This window comes from Theropithecus gelada, chromosome 5 (assembly GCF_003255815.1).
Source record: "Theropithecus gelada isolate Dixy chromosome 5, Tgel_1.0, whole genome shotgun sequence".
NCBI lineage: Eukaryota > Metazoa > Chordata > Mammalia > Primates > Cercopithecidae > Theropithecus > Theropithecus gelada.
The window spans coordinates 20,994,249-21,005,137 of NC_037672.1; the positions used below are offsets into that span (position 1 = coordinate 20,994,249).

A 10,889-nucleotide genomic window follows, 5' to 3' on the forward strand; every position below is an offset into this window, starting at 1 on the left:
AAGAGACAGAAATTAACTTTGCTGAAATGGCAATGCCCAGCTAGAAACTTGTTTTCCCCAAATTTCCTAGTTGAGGCTTTTAGAAAATTTATTGATTTGATAATAAAAAGGGGCATGCTCAGTTGACATTTGTATTTTGCCCTTTATAGTCTCCCTTTTTTTCTGACTAGATTGAATGAGTGGCCTGGAGGTACAGCAGCCATCTTGTGACCAAGAAGAAGAAAATCAAATGCTAAAGATGGTAGAGCAAAAAGAGAGAAGATATTTGGGTCTGCCCTGGAATACCTATTGCATTCTCCTTGCTAGATGAGAAAAGTCAATCCTTTATAATTTTCATGTACAGCTCTACAAATTCCTCTGACTCCAGCAGGTGTTGAAGTGAAATCAATCACATGTTGTTGCTACTGAAATGAGACTTAAATATCAAGTCATTAAGTTTCTCACGATACAGTTGATGAAACAGGCCCAGAAAAATTTAAGTGAGTTTTCTAACAGGAAACAACTCAGAGAGTCAAAGCTGAAATTCAAACCTCTCGATTCTCAGTTCAGCACTATTTCCACTGTTCCTGCTGCCACACTAAATAAAGGAAAAAAAAATGCTTATTGGTGGCCTACTCTGTGCCAGGTACTGTGTGGGGGTGATATCGGAGGGCAGAACTGTCTAAGACCACACTCCTTTCTCATGAGGGGCATTCAATCTGGATGAAGAGATCAAACTCCATCAGACTATAAAATATAAGAGCAGTTTTAAAATACAGCTTGCGAAATTAGTCCCATTACATTTTGGACCACAGTAGTATAACCCCATATCATACACAGTAAGTGATAAAGTGTTTGTGTCCATATTAAGAAAACATCACTTTGGGTAGATATCATCACAGATGTTTGTTTGAAGGCATGTTGTTTGATTTTTCTGGAGGGAAAAATAAGGTTAAGTAGAAGACAATAGGGAGGACATTCCTAGAAGGCAAAAATACCTTTGGCAAAGAGGTAGTGGTGAAAATGATCATGGATAATCTTGGGGAAAATACAAATGAAATAGTTTGACTGTGATGGAATGTTTTGTTAGGGTTCTTATGGAAAATGTGGTAGAGAGCATAGGTTAGAACCAAAAGGGGCTTGAGTTACAGGATGAATAGTTTTAACTTTATTCTTCAGATAATAATCAATGTATAATAGGTTTTTAACCACGGAATTGACTCAGCAAAATTGTTGAGAAAGATAAACTTGATGTCCATAACTTGAGGAAAAGAAATAGAATGGAAAAGATGAAACTAGGCCAGGCGTGGTGGCTCATGCCTGTAATCCAAGCACTTTGGGAGGTCAAGAGGGGCGGATCACTTGAAGTCAGGAGTTCAAGACCACCCTGGCCAACATGGCCACCCCATCTCTATGAAAAATAGAAATAATAGCTGGGTGTGGTTGTGGGTGCGTGTAATCCTAGCTACTGGAGAGGCTGAGGAACTAATTGCTTTAACTTGGGAGGTGGAGGTTGAAGTGAACTGAGATCGCTCCACTGCACTCCAGCCTGGGTGACAGAGTGAGACTCCATTTCAAAAAAAAGAAAAGATATTTTTTGAAAGGCATATGCAACATGTGGATATATACACATACACACGTATATGCATACATTTATATGTTTATAATATGTACATAATATGTATAATATACATATACATAATTCTAAATCATAAGCAAATGAGCAATAACATACATTAAGAGTTGTCTATTTCAATACCCAGTATAGTGCCTGGAACACAGTGGATGATTAATCAGTGCATGAATAATTCATTCAAAAGTAAATTAATATTAATGTCCAAACCAAAATATTACTGCAGACTCTTTTGAGCTAGAGATATTAAGGTATCCATTATAAACCCTTCAAATGTATATAATCTATATCTCCTCCTAGATAAAAATGTAAGTTCTAAGGATGACTGAAAACTGGTAGTTACCTAGGTAACCCATGAAGTAAAATTCATGAGAATTACATTCTGATTGTAAGTATTTCCTTTCCTAAAGTCTGCCTTTTGAAAAGAGGCAACAGATATAGCATCAAAGCTTCCACTTAACAAGCAGATCAAAAAGAATAGATGACTTGATTCTGATACATCTAAATATCTACTTATGATTTCAGTCACCTTTCTTTTGAGCCTTTGGTTATTTTTAGAACCACTTTTCAACAGTGACCAAATGAGTTCACAGACTGAGAACTTAGGTGAACTCTACACAACTGCAATTACTTGAGTATTTTTTTAAACTAAAAAAGGCTTAAGGGTTTCTGAATGACTCAGATAATTAGATAAAAATGACTCACCTGCGCTATCTACTGAACCATACATACCAAGACATTTAGGTAGTGGCCAACATTGGCTGCTCTCTCTATTTAATGTTCAGAGTAGCTATTTCAAAGGAATACTTCTTTGAGAGATGGTCAGGTTACCAAATCACCAAAACATCAGGGTAATCAGTGGAAAATGTCAATCAACCATCTAGATCTGTGGCTTGATTTACAATAAATGTGACTGATTCTGTTGCTTTTACTCTGGCAATATGGCATCTTGTTAGATAATGGTACTCCCAGGGAGAGACACCAAAAAGAGTGTCTGCTGGATTCCAAAGCTTCTGTTAAAAGGATAAAAATATGTTTCTCTAGATCCTGAGCAACAAAGTTGACTTATTTAATGTTTCTCTCTGTCAAAATTATTTGTGCTAATACATAAATAGTTTATTGTTAATTTTTTTTGAATTTTAAAAACTCACCTATTCAATCTAGAGGCTATTTTATCCATGTAGAATTTTTATAATCACAGGTCATAGATAAGAACATGACAGACCATTAAGTTGCTTTTAACTAAAGTCAAAATAACCTAGGAAATTATGTCCATTGTAGAGTCACAGGGACTGGTCTTAAGCATCCAACTCCAAAAATTAAAAAAAAAAAAAAATAGACAAAACACATGCTATATGCAGCACAGGACAGTATCCTCTGAGTGAAGGGAACAGATTACTTCCTGAAGAACATTTCCAGGACACAAAGTGAGAAAAGGGGACCTCAAGAGACCTAATGGCTTCCTCGACATGACTAAAGTTTTTAGGGTAGGGTTCTGGAGAGAAGAAACAGAAACAGAGAGAGAGGAGAGAAAGTTCCAGGATCTGTAGAGGGTTCTACTCAAATCTTAAGCTGCCGACTGACTACTGGGTGTGTGTGAGAAACTACTAAACTGAGAGAAAAAAAACAGTAGAAAAAGACAGATGAGCAATCAATCTCCAGAATTGACTATGGTCAGAAATAGTTTGTGTTCACACCAGCCCGAGTGGAAAGATTTTTAAACACATGGAACATTGAATATAGATTTGAGAAGAGAATTGCATTGGTAGTGGGGCTAAATCAGCTCTAAATAGCTACCTTTGAACTCAACTAAGAAAGCTGTAAAAAAAGATTCAAAGGGTCAGATTGTTCAATTAACTGTGTCCTAGAGCAAAACCAAAAAATATTTAAGTAAATACCAAAAAAAGAGAAATTCAACATGAAAATCTGTGTCTATAATCCATCCAAAAATTACCACACATACAAAATGTATTAAAATGGAATTTATAATAAGGAGAAAAATAAGCAAAATAAATGGTTCACAAATTACAAACATGATATAATTAGTAAATAAGAATATTAAAACTTTATTTTTATACTTCTTATTTCCAAAAGGTAGATAATTACATGAGCATAATGAAGAAAGAAATAAAGATTTTTTAAAAACCCAAATCAAACTTACCTTATCAGGAAATAAAAAATATAATGCCTAAAATAAAAAATACACTTTATGAGATTACCAGTACATTAGACAGTGTAGAAAGAAAGATTGGTCAATATGAAGATATAGCAATAAAAACTTTTTTAAAAAATCCAAGGAAAATAACTGAAAAAAATCAACAAAGCATAACAGAGATGTGGAAGAATATTAACTAAACACACATACGTGTATCTGGAATAGCAGATGGGAAAAGGATAAAGAGACAAAGTATTTGAAAAAATAATGCTAAAAATTTTCCAAATTTGAAAACAATAAACCCACAAATTGAAGAATCTTAGCCCAAAGCACAAAAAATAGGAACATAACTACATAAAGGCAAATGATAATAAAACTGCTGAAAACCAATAATAAAGAGAAAATATTTGAAAATAGCCAGGAAAAGATACACTGTGAATCAAAGACAAAAAAATACATTGGCATATCATCAGAAACAATGCAATCTAGAACATAGTGGAGTGACATAGAAGAGATAAAAAGAAAATAGAAAAAGTCAGCCTAGAATTGTATAAGCATGACTACGTCTTTTTAAAATAAAGACAAAATAAAGACTTCTTAAGAAAACAGTCATCACTCCTAGACCAGCATTATAAGAAATGTTAAAGGATGTTCTAGCAAAAAGATAATGACAAAAAGAAATTTAGATATTTGCTAATTAATAAAACCAGAAATCATTAATATGCTAGTAGGTAAACATGAAATATTTTTATATTTAAGAAATGGGATAAAAATAAAATTATTTAAAAATAATAACTTGCCAGGCACCATGACTCACACCCGTAATCCCAGCACTTTGGGAGGCTGAAGTGGGTGGATTATTTGAAGTCAGGTTTTCAAGACCAGCCTGGCCATTGTGCTGAAACCCCAACTCTACTAAAAATACAAAAATTAGCTGGGCTTGGTAGCACACCTGTAATCCCAGCTATTCGAGAGGCTGAGGCATGAGAATCGCTTGAACCTGGGAGGCGGAGGTTGCAGTGAGCCAAGATTGAGCCACTGCACTCCAGGCTGGGTGACAGAGTGAGACTCTGTCTCAAAAAGTAAGTAAATAAATAAAAATAATAATTTATTTTGGAGTTTATTATACACATAAAAAAAAATGTGACAACAATAGCACAAAATCCAGGTGGGATAAAAACAGAAATAAAATACTAGAACATTCTTATGCTGTGCTTGGAGTGGTACAATATTATTTGTAGGTAGACAATAATATGTTAAACATGTATACAATAAAGCATAGAACAACTGCGAAAACAAAACATTACAAACAATAAAAAAGCTCATAAAGGTATAACTAATAAATCAATAAAGCCAATACAATTCAATTTAAGAAAACATTCAATTATTCTAAAATAAGAGATACATTAATTTCTACTGAGAAATCACACATTAACTCACAACTTATCAGTGCACACAACTGACATTTATTATCTCACACAGTTTCTGAGGGGCATAAATTCAAAAATGTCTTAACTAGGTGGTTCTTGTTCAGGGTCTCTAGGGAGAGTGCAACTAAGAAACTGACTGTGCTTCCTTCAGCAGCACATAAACTTAAGGTGGAACAATAAAGAGAAGATCGGCATGGCCACTGCACAAGGGTGACGTGCAAATTTGTGAAGAATTTCATATTTTTGGAGTAGGATAACTGTAGTTAACAACAATGTATTGCACATTTCAAAATAAAAGTGAGGACTTTAAATGTTCTCAATGCATACAAATGACAAATGCTTGTGTTGATGGTTATCTTTAAAACCCCAACTTGATCATTACACTTCTATGCATGTAACAAAATATTACATGTACTTCATAAATATGTTCAAATAAAATGGATCAATAAAAATATAACACAATCAGTTGGAAAAAACTCTCACTTAGTAGTTGATAAAACTAGTAGACAAAAGTTAGTAAGAATGTAGAAGATTTGAAAAACAATATGAACAAACCTGACCTAATTAATGTTTTTGAACATTTCACCCAAAATAGTAAATTACACATTATTTTTATGTGACATGGAGTGTTTACCAAGATTAACAATATTTTGTGTCATAAAACAAGTCTCGATAAACTTAAAAGCATGTTCTGTGGCCAAAATGAATTTAAATTAGAAATCAATAACATTAAAATATGTGGAAGATTCCTAAATATTTGGAAACTACACAAAAAATTTTCAAATAACTCATGGTTTATAGAAGAAATACAAAGGAAATTAGAAAATATTTTAAACTGAGTAAGATGAAAATATGACATATCAAATGTGTGTGGTATAAGTAGAGTGTAGAAAGATATTTATAACATTAAATGTATGTGTTTGAAAAGTAGAAAGTTCACCATTAATATCTAAACTACCACTTTAAGAAGCATCAACAAAAAAAGACAGCAAGTTAAGCCCAAAGTAAGAAAAATAAAAAGAATTAATAAGGATAGAAGAAGGAAACAATGAAATTTAAAAATAGACTAAAAAGAAGAAAAATCAATGAAACTGAAAGCTGATTCTTTGGGAAGATCAAGAAAATTGAAAAGCCCCCAGCAAGACTGATCAGGCTTGTAAGAAAATATGAAATACAAATTGCCATTATCAATGATAAAAGAGGAGACATCACCACAGAACCTATCAGAATTTTTAAAATTGTACAGAAATGCTGTAAATAAGTTTAACAAATCAAATAAAATGGACAAATTCCTCAAAAAATAAACCAACATTCATATTGAATTACATACATACTGAATTTATGTTAAATTACATATTCAATGTGTAATTATATATTCAATATGTAATTTGAGATTCACTATATTAAGAAACTACAAAACAAAAACTACATAATCATCTCTATAAATGCACGAAAAGCATTTTACAAAATGCAACATCTAGTCAGACAAAAATTCTCAGCACACTAGTAGAAGAATAAATAGAATGGATTTTCCTTCAGCAGATAAAGAAAATCTTTATGAAAATTGTAATTACTATGACACATAATTATGGAAGACTGAATATTCTCCCTCTAAGATTGGGAACAAGGCAAAGATTCCCATTTTTATCACTTCTATTACTTATTTTTCTACAGGTCCTCAAAAGTGCAATAAGACCAGAAAAAGAAATAAAAGGTATGTGGATTTAAAAGGAAGAAATATAAAATTATCTTTAATAATAAATGACATGATTATCAAGGTAGAAAATTCTAGGAATTAATATTAAAGACACAAAAATAATAAATGAATTTAGCAAAACTCCAGGATATTAATATACAACATCAACTATTTTTCTACATACGAAACCAAACAATTGGAAATTATAATAAAATAACACTACTTATAATAGCATCAAAAATAAGAAATACAATAAATTTTGAAAAAGGAAGTGCACAGCATATAAACTGAAAACAACAGAACATCACTGAGAAAAACTAAAGATCTAAATAGATGCAGATACAGTGCTTAAAAGGCATTAAAAGATTCATAGTGTTAAGGTGTCAGTTCTCAAATTGACCTACACAGCCAACAAAATCTCCATCAAAATTCCACAAATTTCATTCTAAAATGTATATAGAAATGCAAATAAACTCTAGAATAGTTAAAACAATTTTGAAAAAGAACAAAGTTGGATGACTTTACCTGACTTCAAGACCTATTATACACTAGAATGTTAAACACAGTGTATTGCTATAAAGACAGACACATAGATCAATGAAATATCACAGAGTTCAAAAATGAACCCACAGTTTTTTGTTTTTTGTTTTTTGTTTTTTGTTTTTTTGAGATGGAGTCTCGCTCATTACTCAGGCTGGAGTGCAGTGGTGCGATCTGGACTCACTGCAAGCTCTGCCTCCCGGAACCCACACTTTTATGACTCGTTGATATTTGACAAAGTTTCTAGGGCAATTCAATGAGGGAAAGGATTCTCTTTTCAGGAAAGTGTATGAAAAAATTGAATACCCACAAGCAGAAAAACAAAATGAAACAAAAACCCAATAAATTTGGACCCATGACACTTACCTCACAACATAATAATGAACTGGAAGTGTATAATAAACTAAATGTAAAAAAAAAAACTGTAAAATGTTTATAACAAAGCACAAAGGAAAGTCTTAGTGATCTCCTATTAGGACATAAAACTCACACCGTTTAAAATTTAAAAAGTCAATAAATTAGACTTCCTCAGAATTAAAAATTTTGCTCTTCAAGTGAAAATGAAAGGTCAAACCACAGACTAGAAGAAAATATTTACAACACATATATCTGACAAGGATTTGTAACCAGAAAACACAAAGAACTCCCACAACTCAATAATAAGAAGACAACTAAGTGATGTTATTCAATTTATCTTATTTGATTCTCACAATAACCCTGTGAAGTGCATCAGTAGCCCCATTTTGGATAATAAAATTATTGCTCAGAAACATTGTAAGTCTAAGTCGCATAGTAAGTGACAAAAGGTTTCAAACCTCGTCTTTCAGACTCTTCAGCTCAGGTTTTCACTAACTGTACAACTAAAGTACTACTTTTCAGAAAGCTATAGCAACCAGATTACATGAAATGCTTTATGAAAGAAATTGGCATGATTAGGCCTCAGGATCCCTCAAAACACACACACATACACACACCAACCACGCACACACACCACCCCTTCACAATCCCAACACACATACCACACACACACACACCACACGCACCCCCCCACACATACCCTGCAACACACACACACACACACACCCCACACATACACAAACACTCCACACATCACACACATACACGACACACATACATACACTCCCCCACACACCACACACACCCTCCTATGCACACATCCCCAACCCCATACACCACACATACACACACACACCCCACATTCCCCCACACATACCCCACACTCCACACACACCACACACACACACACACACACACACACACACCCCTTCCATAATTTTCAGTTATTTCTTTGGAAGAAGTATGGTTAACAGACCTCACTATGAAGAATCTGTTTAAGATCTTCAAAATTCTTCAGTGGCTAAATTGAGGAAAGCTATTCATGCTGTTTCCCAGTGCTGAATGAAAATGCAAGACCCTCTGTTTAAAAACTGTTGAGAATTTCAGGACAGAAACGGCGGAGCATTAAACCAAGCATGGTGCGTTCTCAATGTCCTGTGTGTGCTTCTGTCTATAGAGATCAGCACTTGCCCAGACCTGTAGTACTGGCTCCTCAGATGGCTGAGGTGGGAGGGCTGATTGAGCCCAGAATTTCTGGGTTACAGTGAAGCATGATCGCTCCACTGAAGTCCAACCTGGGTGACAGAGACCCTGTCTTCAACAAATAAGAAGAAGAATTTTAAAATAGGAAATTGGTACTTAGTGGTAACAGATGTAATGTTACTTTGTCATGGTCTATATAAGGCTCTTTCTATGAGATTGTGAACACATTGAGGGTTTTGGGGATGCAACTGAGTTTGCAACTAATTATGGGATATGGGAAGCATCGGTCAGGCAGACACAGGATAGAATTACAAATCATCACATTTATCAGAGCTAAAGTTGATATTGAGAAACTTGGGAGCATAGAGGGAAGGTCTGATTGCCTGGCTAATGGTAAAACACTCTAAAAGAAAAACCACTCAGGGGGAGGTTCCAAGATGGCCAAATAGGAACAGCTCCAGTCTGCAGCTCCTGGCATGAGCGACGCAGAAGATGGGTGATTTCTGTATTTCCAACTGAGGTACTGGGTTCATCTCAATGGGGCTTGTTGGACAGTGGGTACAGCCCACGGAGCAGGGTGGGGCATCACCTCACCCGGGAAGCACAAGTGGTTGGGGAATTCCCTTTCCTAGCCAAGGGAAGCCATGACAGATGGTATCTGGAAAATCGGGACACTCCTACCCAAATACTGCACTTTTCCAACGGTCTTAGCAAACGGCACAGCAGGAGACTATATCCTGCACCTGGCTCAGAGGTTGCCATGCCCATGGAGCCTCACTCATTGCTAGTGCAGCAGTCTGCGATCGAACTGCAGGCGGCAGTGAGGCTGGGGGTAGGGCGTCCATCATTGCTGAGGCTAAAGTTGGTAAACAAAGTGGCTGGGAAGCTCGAACTGGGTGGAGCCCATCCCAGCTCAAGGAGACCTGCCTGCCTCTGTAGACTCCACCTCTAGGGGCAGGCATAGTTGAACAAAAGGCAGCAGAAACTTCTGCAGACTTAAACATCCCTGTCTGACAGCTTTGAAGAGAGTAGTGGTTCTCCTAGCACAGAGTTTGAGATATAAGAATGGACAGACTGCCTCCTCAAGTGGGTTCCTCACTCTAGTAGACTAACTGGGAGACACCTGCCAGTAGGAGCCAACTGATACCTCATACAGCTGGGTGCCCCTCTGAGACAAAGCTTCCAGAGGAAGGATCAGGCAGCAACATTTACCATTCTGCAATATTTGCTGTTTTGCAGCCTCCACCGGTGATACCCAGGCAAACAGGGTCTGGAGTGGACCTCCAGCAAACTCCAACAGACCTGCACCTGAGGATCCTTACTGTTAGAAGGAAAACTAACAAACAAAAGGACATGCACACCAAAACATCATCTGTATGTCACCATCATCAAAGATCAAAGGTAAATAAAACCATAAAGCTGGGGAGAAACCAGAGCAGAAAAGCTGAAAATTCTAAAAATCAGAGTGCCTCTTTTCCTCCAAAGGAACAGAGCTCCTTGCCAGCAACAGAACAAAGCTGGATGGAAAATGACTTTGACAAGTTAAGAGAAGAAGGCTTCAGAGGATTGGTAATAACAAACTTCTTGGAGCTAAAGGAGGATGTTCAAACCCATCACAAAGAAGCTAAAAACCTTGAAAAAAGATTAGACAAATGGCTAACTAGAATAAACAGTGTACAGAAGACCTTAAATGAGCTGATGGAGCTGAAAACCATGGCACGAGAACTATGTGACACATGCACAAGCTTCACTAGCTGATTTGACCAAATGGAAGAAAGGTTATCAGTGATTGAAGATGAAATGAATGAAATGAAGTGAGAAGAGAAGTTCAGAGAAAAAAGAGTAAAAAGAAATGAAAAAGCCTCCAGAAATATGGGACTATGTTAAAAGACCAAA

At 35.6% G+C, this 10,889-nt stretch overlaps 1 non-coding gene across 1 annotated transcript; it reads left to right on the forward strand.

The window, feature by feature from the left end:
• Positions 1-5,335: 5,335 nt before the first annotated feature.
• On the forward strand, positions 5,336-5,442 carry LOC112625534. The gene has a single exon (XR_003119628.1). It is a non-coding gene; the product is annotated as a U6 spliceosomal RNA (small nuclear RNA).
• The last annotated feature ends 5,447 nt before the right edge of the window (positions 5,443-10,889 follow it).